At 43.8% G+C, this 22,658-nt stretch overlaps 1 protein-coding gene and 1 long non-coding RNA gene across 3 annotated transcripts in view; one reads left to right on the forward strand and one right to left on the reverse strand.

The window, feature by feature from the left end:
• The window catches only part of HIGD1A (HIG1 hypoxia inducible domain family member 1A), a 25,945-nt gene extending 4,279 nt beyond the window's left edge, over positions 1-21,666 (reverse strand). The window contains exon 1 of one of the 2 annotated variants that reach the window (XM_072652254.1): positions 21,596-21,666. The gene's annotated coding sequence lies outside the window, so the exon portion shown is untranslated. Of the gene's footprint in view, positions 1-4,093; positions 4,286-21,595 lie in introns of those variants that run through there. The other variant, XM_072652249.1, reaches the window with a different exon arrangement.
• On the forward strand, positions 4,558-6,942 carry LOC140533016 (uncharacterized). Its single transcript, XR_011976765.1, has 3 exons — positions 4,558-4,771; positions 5,815-5,978; positions 6,483-6,942. It is a non-coding gene; the product is annotated as an uncharacterized lncRNA (long non-coding RNA).
• Positions 21,667-22,658: the final 992 nt, after the last annotated feature.

Raw genomic sequence — 22,658 nt, forward strand, 5'->3', positions numbered from 1 at the left:
TGACCATCTGTTGGCTGCTACTGCTGTATAACTGAGGACCTCCAGACTTCACGCTAGTACAGTTGGATTAATTACTAATTGTAAAAAAAGAATTGCAGATTGCACACAAGTTTCTGATCATGTGTTCCACTCTCAAATAAAAAAAATGTTAAAACATGTGTTTTAAATGAACGAACCTTTGTTAGTGAAATCCTGTCAGTAAGCATTCCCTTTTCCTTAATTGAGGGCCTTTGAAAAAATGATAACCTGAACTTAGAAACCTCCTCTGCAATCCAATCACCCCCTACATTTTTTCAGCTGAGTACTTATTGGCACTTTATACTACCCTGCCTCATTTCTACCTTTTCTCAGATGCCCCCGCCCCTCTGTACCACTTCTTAACTCCTTTCCAGCTTTCCTTCTCTCTTCCACGGTCTGCCAGAATAGTATTTCACGTTCCTCAACCTGCTCTCACGGATACCCACTCCCTAAATCTTTCTAGTCATTTAGTCTCATCCTACTTTACAAAGCAATCAGATGAGCTGCTATAAGATGCTGAACTGTGCAAGGATGAGAACGAGTTCACTTATGATCCAGGTCCTAAATATAAATAGCCTTTGCACTGAATTCCATCCCCAGACAAGAAAGAAAATGTCTGGGTCCTGGAGCTACTTGCTGCTTCTGGGAAATATGGCCTATTCAAATGCACAGAACAGGAGAACATAGGGTCACATACAGGTCAACTGACAAGATCAGGCAGTGGCTAATTCCTGGAGGAAGCGCAGAATTCGGAAAGGAGACTAACACAAACGTCCTAAAAACAGTGTTTTTATATTTGCCTGTTCTAATGGATTCTCTCTGCTCAAGGATATAATTCAACTTCCTCAGCTTGAAATTCAAGGTCCTCACAATGTGATCCTACCATTACGGAGCACTCTTATTGCCCTCAGATTCACAGAAGCCTAGAGTTAGCTAAGACCATCTGTCATCTACCCTAAACTCCTGGCTTCACAGAAAAGTTAGATCTGACAAAAGATGGAACTTGCCTAAAGTTACACAATTCCACAATACAAGTGAACATTACTCACTTTCTGTATTTAGTCTTACTCTGCCTTCTGTTTACCAGAAGTGATGAGGAACCTGAGCCAGGGTGGTAGCTGTGTAACTATAAGGACTGTGTTCATCCTTCGTTGCCGAAGAAGACCACGCCATCAGAGAAATAATGACATGACTTGCACTTGGCTTTGTTTTGAGTGAGGGAGGGCTGTGCAGGTCACCAGCCTCACTTCTCCTCCAGAGCCATCTGAATCCAGTGACCAGATATTCATCAGGATGACTGGAGATGACCCAGGATGCACTGGGAGACCTTGGGACCTTTAGGCCAAGGTCTTTGCAGATACTCACTTAGGATTGAACAGGCCTGTTTAAGAAGTAGCCAGGGCATGGCCCCTTTAATGAGGTCAAGAAAAGGAAAAGACATCAGGCTGTGAGGGAAACAGCAACAGTTACTATTGATAATGACTATAAGGCTAGGAGGGCCCAGGGAGCCCTTGGGCAGGGGCCCATTGGTGTCCCAGCTTCAAAGTGCAGTAAGTTTTAGCTTTTGAAGAAGGAGAGGACAGGGGAAGGGAAGGGAAGAGAAGGAGCCAGTAAAACGCAAGTCAACTGGACATCTTTTGGCCACCCAAATTTACCGGTCCTTTGGAAAGAAGGAAGGGGAGGGGGAGGCAGACAGGAGAGGAGGAGTTGAGGGAAAAGAATAATGAAAGATGATGTGAAGATAGAAATGAGGAAACTGAGTCAATGGACCAGATACATGGAGTAAGAGTGAGGTAAGGATCTCAACCAAGACTGTGATTAGAGAGAAGTGCTTTCAACAATGGGGAAAATGAGTGGATTTGAGGAAAGATGATTAAGTTCTGTTTTAGACATGCTGAGTCTGAGATGCCTAGGTAAGTGTGATTAAGGACTATAGTTCAGGAGAGAAACCAGGATTTAATATATAGATCTGAGAATTATCAGTATGAGATAACTGAACCCTTGGATATTGATGACAAAGAGCCCAGGAGAAAATCTTTGGAATTAACTATGGTGAGTGTGGTATAAAGAACGGATCTGTGTGACCCTCAACATGAAATTCTCTAGGTTTCAATTTCCTTATCTGCAAGGAGTTGAACTAAATGAGTGCTTTTAAATTGAAATCGAATTACATAAGGATCCCTGTGGCCACATATTTGACAGAAAAACCACATATTAACATTTTCTATGTTCTATGATACTTTTGTTTACTTTGTTCAATTTTTCCAATTACTTTAATTTTGTTCCAGCTGTACAGGTGGGCTGCCTATGGACTTGAGGATCTCTAAGGTTCCCTTCCTGCTCTAAATCCTACAATCCTAAATCAAATCCCTCATTTCAGAAACTGTGACCCAAAGATAAATTTATTTGCCCAATGCTAATTAGCAGAATACGAACCAGAATTCAAGTTTCCAAACTCCTACTTCAGTATTCTTTAAAATCACAAGGCAAAAAAATTGATTTCCTGATGTAGGTACAAAAATAATTTCAAAAACTATCAAAACATGCCACTTACTTTAAAATGTCATCTGTGAGAACACATAAAGTGATACCAACACCTTCCCTACCTCACACACCCATGAACCAAAAAAGGATATCACGGATAGAGAAAATGGAGCCCAGTTTTTTCTTGCCTAGATGTAAATCGTCCCAGGGCAGCTAAGTGGCACCAGCCCGGGAGTCATGTGGACCTGAGTTCAAATTATACCTCAGACAGTTACTACCTGTGTGACTCTCGCCGAGTCACTTCCTCATGTGTAAAATGAGATGGAGAAGGAAGTGGCAAACCACTTCAGTGTCTCTGCCAGCAAAACCCCAAATAAGGTCACGGAAGAGTCCAACATGACTGAACAACATAAGACTCGGATGTAAAGCTGGATGACTTCATGATCTTTCATTTTTGCTTTCTAATCCATCAGTTGGGGAGAAAAAAACTTAGAGATCCCCTATTCCTGAACTGACTCTCAGAGGAAGGAAGAAGGGCTGTTACTCAGCACCAAAGAAAAAGGGGCTGAAATAGCTGGGACCACAAGCCATCTTTCACAGGCCCCAACCCCAACCGTAGCCCAGCCAGAGCTACCATTCAGGGAACAAAAGATGGCCCGCCCAGCCCTGGGCTGTCTGGCCAGCTTGGAGGCTTCTCAGCCCCCATCTTTTCATTCCATTTAGGATCACAATGTAGCAAGCTAGTTGCAACAGTCTGCGGTTTGAATGACAGATTCCTGCCTTGGCCACCTCTAAGATGCCACCATCATGGCCAGAGCTAAGAGCTGCACAGAAAAAAGCCTCCCAGGAACCAAACAGTAACTGCAGGAGACCCCGAGCCCCGAGCCGGTGCTGACTCATGCGGGTCCCTCCCAGCTTCAGAGGACTGTTTAGTCCCTGGTGGGGTGGGAGCCGAGATCCGGGTGCCTGCGTGAACCTGAGGAAAAGATGGACGAAATGGATAGACGGCGAAGAGAAATCGGTGGGGGGGAGATTTCCCCTTCAGCCCCAGCCTGGTCCCTCAGGCCTATCCACGGCCTTCCCTCCCCTTTCCCCAGCTCCGATGACCTTGTCCAGCTTTCCAACCTGCTTCTGGGGCCCTCTCAATTTCCAGCCATCCTCAGGGAGTGTCCCACGGTTCCTCGTACCCCCTAAAAAAAAACCCCAGGCCTCCCCCTGCTCTGGGCCTGCCGGGCTGCCCAGGCCAGAAAGAGCCCTGCCCCAGCCCGAGTCCCTGACAGGTGGCCCAAAGCACACTTCATTCCGCCCCGGTGGCCGGGATCCCCCTCCTCACGACCGTCCAGTCACCACGAACGCTCCCCTCATGCCCTCACCCCGGCTCCGCGTCCGTGCTCGCTAGCCCCGACATCGTCGGTATTCCAGCCACGCGCCCCTCGCCGCGCCGGGCCCCCCTCCCTTAGCTCCGGGCCCCGCAGGCCCTCCAACCGCCCTCCCCTCCCCCCAGCGCGCCGTCAAGCGCCCCTTCCCCCGCTCGGGCCCCCTTCCCCGGGGTATCTCTCCTCCACCCAGCCGGCCGCAAACCCCGACTCACAGAACGACACGAAGCAAATCCACCTCGCACAAGCCGCCACCGGCTTCGGCTCCGCCACTAGCCCTCGCCGGCCGCTGCCCCCGACCTCACGCGCTCAGGAGGAGGCTCAAACTGAGGGGGCGGGGCATCCGGTCGGAGCTCCCTCCTCAGGAATCCCCGCCCCCACCCCGTGGGGCTGAAGCAGCCAATAGGGAAGGACGGGAGGGGCGGGGCTGGAGAATGTGGGCGGGGTGGAAGGGGAGCCCCAGGGTGAGCCTGCCGGCCCTGCGCAGGCGCAGTGGAGGCCGCTCGCCCTTCCTCCCTCCGCAGCGGTGAACCCGGCGCCTGGCCGCCTGGCTCCCGCCCCGAGCCGGCATTCTCCCTCCGGCCCCTCCGGCCCGACCCGGAAACAAGATACTTCTAAGGGGCAAGCCCGGCTGTCAAGGTCACCTGGGCAGCCTCGCACTGTCCCGGCTACGTCATTCGTCACACCCGGTCCCCGCGGCTGGGCGGGAGCACCGTGTCCTGGGCACTCGTACCCACCCGCGGGCGGAGGGGGCGCGGGCCGGGAGGTGGAAATGGCGGGGCTTGGCACCCCTGCTCTACGGGGCGGGAAACTGAGGCCGGAACCGAGATCCCCCGAGCTCACAGCTGCGCCTGGAGGCCGTCCTGCCTCCAGTGGGTGGAAAGCAGGAAGACGTGAGTTCAAATCCTCCCCCAGACTCGGGCTGGGTGCACCCGAGCGAGGAGGGCTCCCTCTCCTGGTCCGTAAAGTGGGCATGATAATTGTGTCCCCTTCTAGGCAAACCCTATTAGGGCAGCTAGGTGTATAGAATGCTCGCCCTGAAGTCAGGAGGACCTGAGTTCAAATCCAGCCTCAAACAACTGGCCTCAGTTTCCCCATCTGTAAAATGAGTCGGAGAAGAAAATGGCAAAACCAGTCCAGTAACTTTGCTAAGAAAACCCCAAATGGGGTCACGGAGAGTGGGATGCAACTGAAACTACTTAATAACGAGAATCCTTATTCCTCCAGCCCCACGAAGCCCTCCTCTACACCTCTCTGCCCTTCCACAGACAGTCTCCCTCCAGGAGACCCAGGGACCCTCAGAGAACCAGCTCCAGATTCTTAAACCTCTCCCAGAAGCACACTGGCTCCCCTGTTCCTGCGTGGTCCCAAGATTGGACACAGTGGCTCCTTGGGGTCACTTGTCCTCCCCCTTCTATCCCCTGAGGGTTTTCAATCCAAGTCCCCTGCTGAAACAGACAGCCAGTTCCACTTTCCCTCTCCTCTGGCTCTCAGATATTTTAAGGAGTCTGATGCTTAAAGCTTCGTTTAAAATAAACTAAAAAAGGAAAGTTACAAAGTTGAAACAAATCTTAGAACTGCTGAAATAAATATTCAGGAAGATTAATGTCCCATCCTACTCTAGATTTTCTAAGTTGTTAGACTTTTTAAGATGATCGATCTACAGCTGGAAGGGACCTCAGAGATCATCCAGTCCAGTAGAATTAAAAAGACAGTGGAAAGGGGGTGCAGGAAGGAGCACTAATGTGTACAGAGGATTTCCCTGCAGACCACAATTTGACTTAGGTTTAAAACATAATGTCATCTTTGTCTTATTGTATTTTTACTTCTTTTGTTAAACATTTCCCAGTGACATTTTAAGCTGCCAGTGTGTCTCTTGTTTGATACCTCAATCTAGTCTAACTAACCCCTCATTTCCTCATGCGTTTCCTCTGAGGCCCGGAAGCATTGAGAGTCTTTGCCGGGGTCAAACTTCAGATCTGGTCTGTTCCCACTGTACTGCACTGCCTTTTAAGACTTGAAATACTGAGGAACACCTGACTTTTCTGCTCTTTTCACTGACTCAGCTTTTGGTCCTTGCTTCAAAATCAGCCTTATAAGGTAATGAAAAATACAAATAAACCAGAGCTTTATTTAGCCTATTTTTTCCATCGTAAATTGACCATCACTTAGAAACTGGTTTAAGGAATGAGGAATGTTTAAACTGCAGAAGACTGGGAGGAACTCCATGATCCCCAACTCCTGGTGTTTGAAGAACTGTCCTAATGAAAAGGGATGATTTATTCCCAGAGGACAGTCATAGGGTGTGGGAGAAAGTTGGAGGAACTTCAAATGAAATTAAATTTCCTAACAATGAGAGTTGACCAAAGGTGGAATGGGCAGCCTCTGGAAATCACTCCCCAATCCTGCAAGGCTTTAAACAGGTTCCATAATCACTTAGATTAACTACAGAGAATATTTTAGCTCAGGACTAGAGGCTTCAGAGGTCTTTTCTGGCAATGAGATTCTAGTCTTCATTTTAACCATGAAATTGATTTGGCAGACAGAATTTACAAGGCTCTTGGCCCCAGTTCCTTTTTCTCACCTCAGTCCTGTCTGGGTTAGCTTCCAGATTTGGCTGGATTCTCAGACCTTCCTTGAACCTGTTTCTTAAGATTTTGGGTGCTCAATTGTACACAGTTACAGCCACATTGTGCTATGACTAACTTTGATGGACTTGGCTCTTCTCAGCAATGCAAAGTTCTAAGACAACTCCAGGAGGCTCATGATGGAAAATGCCATCCACATCCAGAGAATTACAGTCTGAATACAGATCGAAGCATACTATCTGCTCTCTCTTTTTTCTTTTGTTTTTTCTTTCTTGTGGTTCATTCCATTGGTCATAATTCTTCTTCACAACATAACTGATGTGAAAATATGTTTAATATGAATGTATATGTAGAACGTATATCAGATTGCATGCCATCTTGGGGAGGGGGAAAGAAGAGAGGGGGAGAAAATTTAAAACTCAAAAGCTTGTGGAACTGAATGTTGTAAACTAAAAATAAACACATTTTTAAAAAAAGATCTGGGTTCTCAGACAATTTCTTTTGAATGAAATTCATGAATGATAAAGCATTTATTAAGTGTCATGGGCAGCTAGGTAGCCCAGTGGATAGAATGCTGAGCCTGGAATCAAGAAAATTCATCTTCCTGAGTTCAAATCTGGCCTCAGACATTTACTAGCTGTGTGACCCTGGGCAAGTCACTTAAACCTGTTTTTCTTGGTTTTCTCATCTGTAAAATGAGTTGGAGAAGGAAATGGCGAACCACTGTAATATCTTTGCCAAAAAACCCCAAATGGGTCGTGAGGAATCAGACACAACTGAAATGACTAAACAACACTGTGTCAAATGCTACTAAGGGCTGGGTATGAAAACAGAAAAGATGACATTGTCCTGGCTTTCAAGGCGCTTACATTCTAATTGGATGAAAAAGCATATTAACCCTTGCCATGTGCCAAACACTGTGCTGAAGGCTGAAGTTCCTGTTAAAAGTGAATTTTTTATGGGGGGGAACACAATCAATTCTATCTTGTTCTATTATCAGTCATTTTGCTGTATGTGACTCACCAACTGTCAGACTAGTTGCAGCTGGTCTCGTTTCAGTGTCTTCTTTCCTCATCTTCTTGGTACAAAAAGACTTAGTTGCTGAAGGTAGAAAATTCCAGAGTCCTTGGAATGCCCTCCTCCATTTTTTGACCTGATACTTCTCTTTGATTTAGTGAAACTAGCTGTACTAAAAAGATAATTCTCTTATCTACTTCCTGTTAGTAAATGAAGACTTATCTTTCTTATTTTTTGTTTCATTTAACATATAAAAATTGCTTGCTGAATTGTGAATGGCACATTCCTCATGAACTGGTGGTAGAGAATGCCATATTCTGAGTGTAACAAGACCTGTCTCCTGATTCCTTCTTAATTGTTGGCCTTGATGGGGTTCAGACTCTGGGGGCCTCCTTGAGCTCCCCTTGGGTCTTCCCATTTGATCAGACCTTTCTTACTCAAATCTAATCTTCCCATTTGATCTGGCAATCTCCAGAAGCTCATGGGCTTTTCATTATTCTGTGCCCAGGTCTCTGTTGCACTCAACACCCTTTGATCCTATTACCAGCCACTTCCATCAGGACCACTTCTATCAAGACCATCCCTGGGATCCCAGACTACCTGGAGACACCTGCTTCCAGCCCAGGCCCTCCATTGTCTGATATCTTCTGATTGCCTCCAGCTGTTTCCAACCCTTGACCAGTCACCCCAGCCCCACTGAGGTCCTCCTTGGACTTCTCCTCAAGACCCTCCCTAAACACCTCCTCCCATCACCCTAGACTACCAGACCACTCCTAGATCCCTCCTACAGTCTTTTCTGTATTTAAGTTCCATCTTGTCTCCATGAAGGCACTCAGATTCAATCCAGCTCAGACTCTGTCTAGCTGAGATTCTATCTAGCCTGCTTGTGAATACAAGTGTTACAAATGCTGAGGCTCCTTAAGAGTCAACTCAGTGTGGTGAATCTTTAATAAACTTTGTCTTTCTTTGACTTTAAGAAGGCTTGAATCCAATTCATTCAAGCAGGACCTGCTGTGTCTGTATTTTGGGGTCCCCAGCACCTCTGAACCTCAACACTCCTGGATGTGTGTGGTGTCCCTCTATTAGAATGAAAGTTCCTTGAGAACAAACTGTTTCAGTATTTGTATCCCCAGTATGTAACACCATGTTTGGAATACAGTAAGTGCTTAATTAATGCTTCATTCATTCATATCTATCCTTGTATCATAGTAGGTTCAATTTAATTCAGTTAAATAAACATTTATTAAGCACCTACTATGTGCCAGACATTATGCTAAGTACTGGGAATACGGATATTTAAAAAGAAACAGTGTCTCTGTTGAGGTTTAGGGGTGCTGGGGACCCTGAAATATCGACACACCAGGTCCTGTTCAAATGAATTCAACTTAAGCCTTCTTAAAGCCGAAGTAAAATAAAGTTTATTAAAGATTCACCAAATTGGGTTGGCTCTTAAGGAGCCTCAGCATCTGTAACACTTGTATTCACAAGCAGGCCAGATAGAATCTCAGCTAGACAGAGTCTGAGCTGGATTGAATATGAACACCTTCATGGAGGCGAGATGGAACTTATATACAGAAAGTCCGTAGTAAAGATGTAGAGGTGGTCTAGTGGTCTGGGAAGAGGGTCTAAAGAGGATCTTGATGGGATTGGGGTAATTAGTAATGTAATCCAGAGTGGGGGGGAGGGGGTGGAACAGTGGGAAACAGACAGTGCAGGGATTGGATGGGATGTAGGTGAGGCAATGACAAGGTAACGGACAATGGAAGACCAGGCTAGGACAAGGGCAACAGATTTGAGTATGAAATGAATTTGAGCATGAAAGGTCAGTTTAAGCTGGAAGATTCAAGAGGACCTGGCTACAAATTTGAGTATGAAAGTCCAGGTTAAATGGCAAGATTCTGGGGGAACCTGTCTGCAAATCTGAGTATGAAAAGCCAGGTTAAGTGGGGAGATTCAAGGGGAGTTCAGGGAGGTTCCCAGAGTCTGAACTCCATCCGGAGTAGTGGTCAAGGAGGGGTGCTTTAGCCTGGAAAGTTTCAGGAATAGTGAGTGGTGCTGATAGGGTTCAGACTCTGGGAACCTCCTTGAATTCTCCTTGAATCTTCCCTTTTGATCCTGCAGTCTCCAGAGGCCCATGGGCTTTTCATTATCACTGTGCCCAAGTCTCTGTCATACTCCCCACCCTTGATCCTAACTAAATCTCAATCCCCAGGCTGCTGGCCACTCCCATCAAGATCCTCCCTAGATTCAATCTGTATTCACCCCAGGATACTGGTCATTCCCATCAAGATCTCTGAACATTCCAGGTTGACTGCTCCTATCAAGACCATCCCTGGGGCCCCACACTACTTGGCAACACCTGGATTCTTCCCTCAGTCTTTTTCCGTATTTAAGTTCTATCTCACCTCCATGAAGACGCTCAGATTCAATCCAGCTCAGACTCTGTGTAGCTGGGATTCTATCTGGCCTGCTTGTGAATACAAGCATTACAAATGCTTAGGCTCCTTAAGAGTCAACCCAATATGGCGAATCTTTAATAAACTTTTTTTCCTTTGGTTTAAAGAAGTCTTGAGTCGAATTCATTTGTGCAGGACCTGGTGTGTTGGTATTTCAGGATCCCTAGCACCCCAAATCTCAACAGTGCCACAGGGGAGTAGACTGACATATCCCTCTCCAGGGACAATGTGAGTGATTTGATAATGGTTCCAGAACCAGGGAGGGCAAAGGTACATGTTGTAAGGTGGTTGGTGGGATTACTGAAAAGATGACAAGGGAAGAGGGAGTAAAATGAGGCATAGCTGGGACCTGCTTGAAATAGGGGGTCAGATGAGGTGGTCAGTCACCAGTCTGGAGGGCTTCCAGGGCAAAAGCTGCAGAGGTGGAAAGGTGAAGATTGAAGAGGCTGCAGAGATGAATATTATATGACCAACGTTTTACACTCAGGGAATTCAAGGGCCATAAAGTATAAAACAGAGAGTCATGTGGCATAGAGCCCTGGATTTGGAGTCAGAGAGAATCTGGGTTGGGTCTTTGCTCTGCCACTGTGTGACTTGGACAAGTGATAACCTCTCTGGGCTTTAGTTTCCTCATCTGTAAAATAAAATGGACTAAAAAAAGCCACCTTTAAGGTCTAGATCTAGACTTATGATCTCATATACAATGATATAAGAGGGTGTGGAGCAAGCACAAAGATGAACTAGTGGCAGAATCAAGTCAACATGCATGTGCCCATCATGTGCTTGGCACTGTGTTAAACTTTAGCAATACAAAGAAAGGTGAAAAGGAGTCCCATGCTCAGGGAGCTCACTGTCTAATGATGCAGAAAACATGCAAACAAAATTGTATTATGTACATATGTACTAAACTGAAGAGCATGGTAGGAGTTGGGGGGGAGAAGGTGTAAAAAGACTGGAAAGGTAGGAAAAGGTCAAATTCTGAAGGATTTTAAACAAAGGAGTTTATATTTTAACTTGGAGTCTAATAGTAGTCTATTGAGTTGGGGGGTGGAGAAGGGAGGTAGCATGATCAGATAGGCTGGTGCTTTGGAAATACCACCGTGGTTGCCAAGTAGAGGATAGGTTGGATTGGGGAGAGACTAGAGGCAGGAAAACCAACCAGAAACCTGCTGCAATAGTACAAGTGTGAGGTAATGAAAGTGTACCAGGGTGGTGGCAATGTCAGAGTAAAGAAGAGGGCGTTTACCAGAAGGTAGAAACAGAGCTTTACAATTGATTAGATACGGGGACTGCCAGAGAGTAAAGGAGTCCAAGATGACACCTAGATTGGTAGCCTGGGGCTTTGATAAGAGACTGGTCTCCTTTACAGTAATATAGAAGTCAAGAAGAGGGAAGGGTTTTGGGGGGAAAGATAATGAGTTCAGTTTGGGGCATATGGCGTTTAAGATATCTATAGGACATCCAGTTTCATGTGTCCAAAAGTCAGAGATGTGAAAATGGAAGAAGAGAAGTTACTAACAGAAGGGGGAGAACTTGGAAGTAGAATGGGGAGCAAGAAATATTTCAAACCTCACCTTGACCAGTGAACAGAGGAGATTGAGTGAAGATGCAGCAGTCCTGGAAAGGGTGGACAGAAAGGCTGTGTCATCAGGGGAAATCCAAGCTTCAGGAAGAACTCGTAGGTGGAAGAAGTGGGAGAAGAATAGATTTAAGACTAAAGGGAAGTTTGTTGCCTGTGCAACAGGCATTCCAGAATGCTTATGATGTGCAAAGAACAGTGCTAAGTGCTTGGGATACAAACAGACCATCAAAGACAGTTTCTACTCTCAAGAAGTTCACATTCTAATAGATGAAGTTCCAGCTTCGTGTCAGACAGAGGTTCCATGGAAAGAATGCAGCAGCCAGGCAGATGGCAATGTATCTTTTTTAATGTCATTTCCACTGATAAATTCTGCTTCTGATGTTGAGTCACTGGCAATGCCAAAGCCTTTTCTGGTGCAGATAGTACAATATCTGAAGAAGCAAGAACCAGGGCAAACCTCTACAAGGGTTACTTCCCAAAATGATGCCTGTGAGGGCTAGTCTAGAAGTACGACCAGAGGTCTGAGGGGTCTTGCTATTTCTGGAGCTCTTATCTGCCCTTTGGTGGCCATTGGCCAGAAGCTGGTATTAATGGTGGTGAGAAAACTGGCTCCCTTCTCCACAGGGATTGCTCCCCTCAGGGATACTGATTTGGAATTAGAACTGGTGGATTGGAAGGCCCTGATTTTTCTAGAGCTCTTGAGATCAGGTCCTAGCCTGATTCCATTGGGATTTGAAAAGAGGTGATGGTCAAGGGAGCAATGGGGGTTTGAGTCACCTGATACGTTGTTTCCTGTTGGTCATCCAGGGTGCCTTGCTGCTTCAACTAGGTTGGTTGGCCTGTCCTGTAGGTGACAGTTGTGGGGATATCTAGCCGCTTGTCCACAATGGTTTCTCCTCTTGTTGAGGGCTATTATATGTAGAGATCATATTTCATGTTTTAATGTTTTGATCAATACTCCATTTCATTTTCTAGATTAAATTGGAACTCAGTCAGCAAGGGATGAACATAAAAGCCCCTTCTGAGCCAAGTCAGGAAGTAGCAGAGACAGATGAAGTTGTGGTTGGTTGAGAAAGGAAAGCAGCCCATTAAAAAGTAGCTCTCTCATTTTGGGATAGGCATACCCATCGATGAAAGGCCAATGACTGGGGGTAAAAGCTAGGAGGCCAGATTAAAGGTAAAGAGATTATATTAGTGCTAAGAAAGACTGCTGGGGCTCAGAGCACCTTCAGATTGGATTTTTACAGCCTTATAGATAGATTTGCTTAGGGTACACAGGCAAACATGGAAATAGGGAAAATGTGTTAACCTTGGGGATCTCAGGAATTGCCAAAGATGAGTTTTGTTGCAACAGATGTTTTCTCTGTAGTTAATCTTATCAGAATTCCCTATATTGGCATGAAATCTCTAAGACAGTGGAGGCCTCCTGCAAGGTGGAATCTGTCAGGCTTATTCTGTTCTTGCTAATGAGAAGGAGAAATAATAGAACTGGAGGTTTTGTTGCTATCGACACACCCCTGTAGCTCTATTTCCTTGTTCTCAAAGGTTACTTTTCTAAGGAGTAGTTATTTTTCCAAACTAATTGTGCTTGGGTTTATTTCCTCAAAACTCATAATGTTCCAGAAAATTATGAAGTGGCCTACACTGGTAGCTCAAGACAAGTTCAATCGGTGGCTGATTTTGCATAATACATCCAGCTAATTAAATTTGCTTCTCTGGATAATTAACATAAATACCTCTGTGTTCGTGATTATGGTTGTGTTGAGTCACAAAAGGTATTACTTAACGATCTAAATTCTAGAATTTGCCAGGAATCAGTTAAGCTTACTGGCCTATGGTTTTCTTTTCCTTTTTTAAAAATCAGGGCAAGATTTTACTTTCTCTAGTCACGTAGAATCTCTCTCATTCTCTAAGATCTTTTCCTTTTTAAAAAAGTGAATTTTTATTACTGCATTTTATTTTTACATTGTTGAGATTTCCCCATCCTCCTCATTCTTTCCAGAGAGCTATCCCCATGAGAAATAATTTTTGTTTTGTTAAAAGAGGAGGGTGTACAAGAATACAAGTCTTTCCTCAACTGATAAACAGTCAAAGGATATTAACAGGCAGTTTTCAGAGGAAGAAATTAAAGCTCTCTATAGTCATATGAAAAAATGCTCTAAATCACTATTGATTAGAGAGATGCAAATCAAAACACCTCTGAGGTACCACATCACACCTATCAGATTGGCTAACATGACAAAACAGGAAGATGATAAATGTGGGAGAGTTGGAACACTAATACATTGTTGGTGGAGCTGTGAGCTGATCCAACCATTCTGGAGAGCAATTTGTTACCATGCCCAAAGGGCTACAAAAATATGCATCCCCTTTGACCCAGTATTATCACTTCTAGGACTGTATCCCCAAACAGATCCTAAAAATGGGAAAGGGTCCCACATGTACAAAGACATTTATAGCAGCTCTCTTTGTGGTGGCCAAAAGCTGGAAAGTGAGGGGATGCCCATCAACTGAGGAATGGCTAAACAAGTTATGGTATATGAATGTAATGGAATACTATTGTGCTACGAGAAATGGTGAACAGGAAGACTTCAGAGAGGCCTGGAAGAACTTATATGAACTGATGCTGAGTGAAAGGAGCAGAACCAGGAGAACTTAGTACACAGCAACAACCACAGTGTGTGAGGAATTTTTCTGGTAGACTTAGCCCTTCACAGCAATGCAAGGACCTAAAACATTCCCAAAGGACTCTTGAGGTAAAATACCATCCACATTCAGAGAAAGAACTATAGAATTGCATTGCAGAATGAAGGAGAATATTTTCTCTTGTGTTATGTTTTTTTTCCCATGATTTCTCCCATTCATCTTAATTCTTCTATGCAACATGACTAATTTGAAAATATGTTTAATAAGAATGAATGTGTAGAACCCACATAAGATTGCATGCTGTCAGGGTGGAGCCAAGATGACAGAGTAGAAAGACACACCTACTCTAGCTCTTCTCCACAGCCCATAAAATACCTGTAAAAAATGACTCTAAACAAATTCTGGAGCAGCAGAAGTCACAAAACAACAGAATGAAAGAGATTTCCAGCCTAAGGTAGCCTGGAAGGCTGACAAGAAAGGTCTATTGCAAGGGGAGTAATTAGAAGTAAACACTTTTGGGGAGGGACAAGGTCAAAAGAGAGAATGGAATAAATGGGGGACAGGATAGGATGGAGGGAAATATAGTTAGTCTTACACAACATGACTATTATGGAAGTCTTTTGCAAAACTACACATATACAGCCTGAATTGCTTGCCTTCTCAGAGGGGATGGGTGGGGAGGGAGGAAGGGAGAGAAGTTGGAACTCAAAATTTTAGGAAAGAATGTTGAGAATTGTTTTTGCATACAACTGGGAAATAAGAAATACAGGTAATGGGGTATAGCAGTTTATCTTGCCCTGCAAGAGAAGAGAGAAGATGAGGATGGGGGAAGGGAAGGTTGTGATAGAAGGGAAGGCAGAGTGGGGGAAGGAGTAATCAGAAAGCATGGTGTTTTGGGGTGGGGGAAGGGGAGAAATGGGGAGAAAATTTGAAACTCAAAATTTTGTGGAAATGAATGTTGAAAACTAAAAATAAATAAATAAACATTAAAAAAAAGATTGCATGCTGTCTTGGGGAGGGAGGGGGTAAGGAGGGGTAGAAAATGTAAGACTTATGGAAGTGAGGAGGATAGGGAAAAGGAAGGGAAAAAAATTCCATAAAAGTGATCAGTAGAAAGAAAAGATCTGACTTTATTTGCAATATTCTATATGTGTGGATCCCACCCCCACCACTGCAAAGGAGTTCTGGGCGGTGCCTTCTCAAAGCTCTTCTCTGGAAGTCTTCTTGTTCATCATAATTCCACAGAATTGCATTTGAATTGTTGTTCATTCACTTTGTTGTAGTCATAATGTCTGTGGTTTACCTTGCTCTGCTTACTTCACAATGCATTAGTTCACGTACTTCTTTCCATATTTCTATGGGTTCATCGTATTTGTTGGTTTTTATAGCACAATATTCCATTACATTCATGTACCATAATTTGTTCAGCCATTCCCCAAGGGATGAACATCTATCTACTTTGTTTCTAGTTTTTCGCTACCCCCAAAAAAACTCTAAGTTTTTTAAGTATTTTAGTGAACTCTGCATTTTTGCCGCTGACCTCCTTGGGGTACACGTGTAACAGTGGGGGAAGGGAAGGGAAGGGAATAAGCATTTCTTTAGTGCCTCCTCTGCGTCAGGCAGTGTGCTAGGTGCTTTTTACAAATATCTCATTGGATCTTTGCAATAATCCTACAGGGTAGGTGATATCATTTTAAAATGTTAAGGTGGGTTTGCTTTTCATTTCTTTCATCATGAGTCATTCGTAACATTCTTTCATATGGTTGTTATATATTGAATTCTTCTTTTGGGAACTGTTTGCTCATGTCCTTCAACCACTTGTCATTTGGGGAATCTCCATGATCTTGCAGCTATCAGCAGGCTGCTGTTGGCTCTATAGAGAACTGGGCCTGGAAGGCTTGCATTCAAATATAGCCTCAGATACTCAGACACTCTGGAAGAGGACCATGACATCAGGGAGGTGATGCCATGACATGAAAGTGATGAATTTAAGTGAGAGAGAGCTGTGCAAAGTCACCAGCCTCACTTTCTCTTCCAGAGCCATCTGGGTCCAGGGACAAGATACAGATCAGGGCAACTGGAGAGGGTGCTGGATGCAGTGGGAGGCCTTTTACTTTTTAAAGGTTTCAGTTTGACTGAGGCACTCCCATTTAGTGATTAAGGCTAGGTAAGAAATGAGGCATAGAATGGCTTCCTTTATCTAGTCAATAAAGAAAAAAGAAAAAAAAATCAATCTGGGAGGGGACAAGCCTTGGGGTTTCTGACCAAAACAGAAATAATTGCTTCTTTACATTCACTTGGAGCTAATCAAGGCCCAAACAAAAAACTAAGCGGGGCTTGGCCTGGGTTCAGCCTCAGACATTTCTTAGCTGTGTGACCCTAGAGAAGTCACTTAAGTTCTTCCTCTTTCTACAGTTCAAATTGGGCATTTTCTGAGCACTTTATGGACTATTTTGTGAAGAGGACACAGAAAGGAAGGAAGGAAGGGAAGAAGGGAGGAAGGGAGGGAGGGAGGAAGGGAGAAACAAGCAGGTGCTATGCTAGGCACTTTACAAATAGTATTTCGTTTGATCATCACTACAACCCTAGGAGAGAGGTGCTATTACTATTCCCATTTTCCAGTTGAGGAAACTGAGGCAGACAGAAGTTGTGACTTGCCTAGGGTTCTACAGTTTCCTCAACTGTAAAATGAGGATCATAATAGCACCTACCTCTCGGGGTTGTTTGTGAGGATCCCATGAGATAATATTTGTTAAAAACTCTTAGTTCAACACTTGGCACGTAGTGGGGCACCAGGTAAATGCTTATCCCCTCTCCTTCTCCTCACCACTGATGGTGGTGGTTGAGAAATTACATCTGCTAGTTCTTTTAGGACCAGTGGATGTTAGGTGACTGGCACATGTAAAAGGGAATTTGGTGTTCTCTTATTGTCATCATACCTTGACTCCCTATCAGCCTATTATTTTCTTTCCTTGGTGGAGAAAACAGAAGCAAAACATAAATTAGACGACCTTTGCTCCATTGTCATTGTGACATCCCCCTACAGCAGCAGTCCTTTCCCTTCTTTTACCTTCTCTTTCCACAACATACCCAAAAGAAACCCTCTCTTCTTGTCCTTGGTTTTCCTCACTAGTCTCAGAAAATTCAAAAATTTTTTTTTAGCAAACTCAGTGCTCCTCTTACAGGAGAATGCTTTTAAAATTCATCTTCTATTACCCTCTCTTGTTTTCATCTTCTGTACAAATCTTTTCTTAAAATCTAAGTTGGTTGTTGAGTTCTCTCTCTGAGCATTTGCACTGATCTCTTTAGACAACTCAATTTTTTTCCTGCCTCCTCACTGGGATCATTTCCTCTTGTATCGTCAGAATTTCATTCTTTAGAATTTTCCATCCTTTCTAGAATGACCTGCCCTATGAAATCTTAGTCTATGGGATCTCAAGTCTGTCCTTCTTTCAATACTTACTTTTCCCCTCTCTCTTTTTGAGCTCTGTTCTTCCTTCCTTCCTTCCTTCTTTCCTTCTTTCTTTCTTTCTTCCTTCCTTCCTTTCTTTCCTTCCTTCCTTCTTTCTTTCTTCCTTTCTTTCCTTCTTTCCTTCCTTCCTTCCTTCCTTCCTTCCTTCCTTCCTTCCTTCCTTCCTTCCTTTCTTCCTTTCTTTCTTTCTTCCTTTCTTCCTTTCTTCATTTTCTCTATTGCAACAAAAGTCACTATTTCCCCTGCAAGATTTCCATCATTTCCACCCCAGCAACCACTTCTTTCCTATTGGTTAGAATCAGACGGATAGAATTTCCCATTGTTGAATCTTTCCCCATTAAAAAGATAAAATTATTGTCAAAGCAAATCAGGAAGTTATTAACTAATATACTTCTGGCAAAAAGAGAGCAAGAGCTTCAGCAGATGTCTGGATAATCGAATCCTGTTTCTGCCGGGCTTCTGATCTATTTCCTAAATTCCACATTTACTTTCTTTTTCTGGTCAGGTGGTCTATAATCCACTGTTAAATACCAAATTATTTTTGTTCCTCCTTTCATCTTCACCAACATGCCCTCCATCACACTGCCCTGTGCCCTATCTCCTTCCTCCCCTGGACTTGGGTGAATAAAATACTTTCTTCAGATTCACTCAACAGATATACAACATGCTCCACTTTTAGGAATCCTGTGTCCTTTGAATGACTTGTAGACATCCAGAATCACATTCCAGTCTTGGGTGGGTCTCATCCCTCAGGGCCCAAGACAAGAAGACCAACAGAGAGCTGGGTAATGATGACTGTGGCACAACATCAACAACTGCCTTTGACAATACCTTAAGATTCTACTCTCCTGGATGTGCCTGTTAGAGGTTGAAGGCACCAACAGAATGGTGCTAACGAGCTCAGGATGATGAGCTTTACATAGTAAAGAAACTGTTCCAGAGCTGTGGATTCAGTCCTGGTACATTCTAGCCAACAGTCAATAAATAATTTACTAGGTGCCTTATCGTGTGTGATTTTTATAGAATTTAACCTCCTTAAGGGCTAGGCCTATGTCCCCTTCACACACACACACACACACACACACACACACACACACACACACACACACACACACATAATGTTTAAGCACATATATAGCACGTGCTAAATGCTTGTTGATTGGTTGCTGGTATCTGTAGTCCCTTTCTGACGTCTCTTAAAGACCATGTAGTTACCAACCTATCGCATTCTTGCCTTATGTCATTCATACTCAGCATTCTAGGTCTCTTTCTAAGACAGCAAAGTGGTTCTGGGATTAGGATATTAGGTTTGGAGTCAGAAAGAACAAAGTTCAAAATCAGCCTCAGACACTTACTAGCTATGTGACCCTAGGCAAGTCACAACTTCTGTTTGCCTCAGTTTCCTCAACTGGAAAATAGGGATAGTAATAGCACCTGTCTGCTGGGGTTGTTGTGAGGATCAAATGCATTTGTAAAGTGCTTAGCACAGTAGTAGGCACTTAATGCTTATTTCTCTCTCTCTTCCTTCCTTCCTTCCTTCCTTCCTTCCTTCCTTTGTGTGCCCTCTTCACAAAATAGTTCATGAAGTGCTCAGAAAATGCCCAATTTGAATAGATAGTATAAGACTAAACCTGATCACTTCTTATCACTGTGCTTCTGAGTTGGTATGAAACCTGTATAGTGGAAGTACTAGAACCCAGACATATGTGCATCTTCCTTCTCAGATCAGGCAGGGCTCATTGTATAAATGGGACATGTCTAGCACCATGCTTCCCTACAACTCACCCCTTCTCCTGTTGAATCTTTTTCTGAACCAACTTCTCCTTATACTGCTGTACTCTGTATTCAGTCACTCTCTAGCCATTCCTTCCAGTTCCAAATTGGCCCACTCCTCCTAAATTTATTCCTTACACTGTGGCCCATATCTTGAACTTCAAAGCACTCAACATAAATGTTCCCTTAGCCTCCAAGTTTTTCAGACTTACTCTACCACAACACAAGCTTTCTGGACCACACTCCTTCCTCTGCCACAGCTTGGCCAGTTTCCAGTCTCCAAGACAACTCATGCAATCCCTAAGGCTATTTCCTGATGCTCTGGACTCAGCTCAGTAGAGTTGGGTGGTTACTGAGATCTTCTTCGAAACCTCAGACACTTATCTACCACTTCCTTTCCTCTGACTTGTTCAATATGTCACCATCATCATTATGGGGTCATAAATTTAGAGCTGAAAGGAAACTTAGGGACCATTTAGTCAAATCTCACTTTGTGAATGAGGTAACAGGATCATCCTAATGAAAAATCAAAGATCGAACAAAGACAAGTTAATAATTGAAAGTAAATAATAGCATTGTAGGATGTCACACACAAAGGAATATGGGGATCTGATACACCCAGGTGTGTCGCGAAGCAGCCTTATTTGCTGCAGCTTAATTTGGTTTCAGTTCGGATTGGTTCAGAAATGACACAGTCTCAAGTTATACATATATTATATATATGTATGTATGTATGTATGTATGTATGTACACACATATATCATACATACACACATATAGTACTAATATTTATTTTAATAATAATAATTAGTATGGTCTCAATCAGTAAGTCCTAATAGTTATATCACAATCAGTAAGTCTCAATAGTTATCTAACATTGCCACAACTGATCAGCATCGACAGGGAGTTTTCTGCTTTTGGATAAGGCAGTTGGGGAGCCCTGGGTCAACCTCCAGAGTCCCAACAGTAAGGTCCTGGGTTACGTGGCCATATACCAGAGGGGAGACTCCCCAAAGATGACTCAGGACGACTTGCCTTTAGTAGTTCCTTCTAACCAAGAAGGCATTTTGCCAATTAAATGCCTGACCTGTGGAGAAGGAGCTATTCTCAAAACATCCTTGTGAGCATTTCTGTTTAGGAGGGTCTGATTCCAGAAGGGGTGGCCCCCCCTCCCCAGTAGTAGACATCGTAGACAGTCCTTCAACATCGGGCTAAGAATAAGATTAGTTCGAGTCAGACTGCAGGCATATTGAGGGAGATCAGAATGTCCTAACGAATTTATGCATCACACCGGGTTGAATGAATTACCAAAAGGCCCAGATATTACTCAGTCTGTATTTGTAGGTTTTAGCAAACAAACAGACAGGTAGATGTTATAAATAATCCACAAACTTCATAACAGTTTACATTTCAGTTCAAAATAGGCAGATTCTTGAAGACTGCAAAGTTGCCCAAAATGACAATCTCTGGAAAAAAACTCTGAAGTCTTTTAAAGACAAAGGAGGATAGAAAGACCACAATTGTCCCCTAGTCCCTTTGGCTGCCAGAAGCAATCAAATACAAGGAATTTAACAGACTGAAGTAGGGGCACGGCTTTCCTAAATCTAACTGCTCTGATGTCTAAGCTGATCGATTTACTTTGAAGGGATGTAAGCAGTTTGACTTACCTATTCCTTCCTCATCTGGTGAAAAGGGACAAAAGTCTGCTCAGAATGACCACAGATTGGCTAAGTTTACAGCATATTAACACAGACTGGTAACTTCTTTAAGTGTGGACATGAGCATGGTTCTGTCTACCAAGACGGGTGACGGATTCTTGACAGAAGAGAGTCTTTCTGAGTTGCTATGGCCTACCATCTCTGCACTTACCTAGGCTGACTGTAGGGTTAGAAGTAAAAGAGACTTTAGAAACTATATGGTCCAGTACCTACATTTTACAAATAAGGAAATTGAGGCCAGGTTAAGCAACTTGACCAAGTTATTGAGTACCCATGCCCTGTCCGTCTCCCCTACATCCAACCAACCTTTTACTCTGCTACCAAGATTAGATTTGTAAAAAGTCTACTGCGCTCATAACCTCCTGCTTAAAAATATCTTCATTGGTTCTTCATGGTCTTACAGAATAAAGTCAAAATACTTTTATCTTCATAGTCAAGACCCTCCACAATCTGTCCCTTACTCACCTGTCTTCAGGTATCTGAACTGTTGTATCCTAGAAGACTGGATTAGACCTGTTCTGCTTGGCTCCAGATAGAAGGCTAGAAGCAGGAAGACCAGCCCCCTGCTTCCAGGCATGCTTCATAAATATTAATTTACTATTCTTATTATGGGTTGAAGCTAGCACAATGTCCTTTGAACTGCAAAACAACTCTCCCCCACAACAAAAGCTCAGATATATGCATGGAAAATTCACCCAAAGTTGAAATATGTAACTTATGCCGCACTTTTTCCTGCTGTAGAAAATGATTTACAAAATAATCAATTTTACGTATTACTTTGCTCTCGCTGTGCCTGGAATTTACTCACAGGAGATAGAATCTCAGAAAGGGTCAGCTGGTAAAACCTATGACCTCACCTATCCGCCTGTCCACAAAAACACAAAACAGAAAACAAACAAGATTAACTTGAGATCCCGCCCAAAAGGCAGGATTTGATCCTCTCATCTACGCTCCAGACCTTCACTGCCCCATTCTTGTCATCCTTCCCTCCCCTTTCTCCAAGTTTTGCATGCACTGTCCTCAATGCCCCTATTCATCCCCAGCTGGTCAGGTGCTATTTCCTCTGTGACCCGGGAAACTTGCTGTGCCGGCTAAAGCCCACTACTGGCTCACAGAGATTTCTCCCTCCCCAGATCTCTCATAGCCCTTTGTCTAGATCTCTAGCCTCTGTCTCTATGTCTCCCAGTGCATCCTGGGTCATCTCCAGTCATCCTGAGGAATATTAGGTCTCTGGATTCCGATGGCTCTGGAGGAGAAGTGAGGCTGGTGATGTGCACAGCCCTCCCTCACTCAACACAAAGTCAAGTACAAGTCATGTCATCATTTCTCTGATGGCGCGGTCTTCTTCGGCAACAAAGGACGAACATGATCATATTGTACCTTTTATCTTAGTTATATGGGTACTTGTCATTTGGGCCAAGTCTGTGTCATAGCTGTCTCTGTAACCATAGTTCCCAGCATTAGACCTTGTATACAGTAGATGCTTAATATGTTTGCTTAATGGAATTAGATTCGATTATATGATGCC

This window comes from Notamacropus eugenii, chromosome 1, assembly GCF_028372415.1.
Source record: "Notamacropus eugenii isolate mMacEug1 chromosome 1, mMacEug1.pri_v2, whole genome shotgun sequence".
Classification (NCBI taxonomy): domain Eukaryota; kingdom Metazoa; phylum Chordata; class Mammalia; order Diprotodontia; family Macropodidae; genus Notamacropus; species Notamacropus eugenii.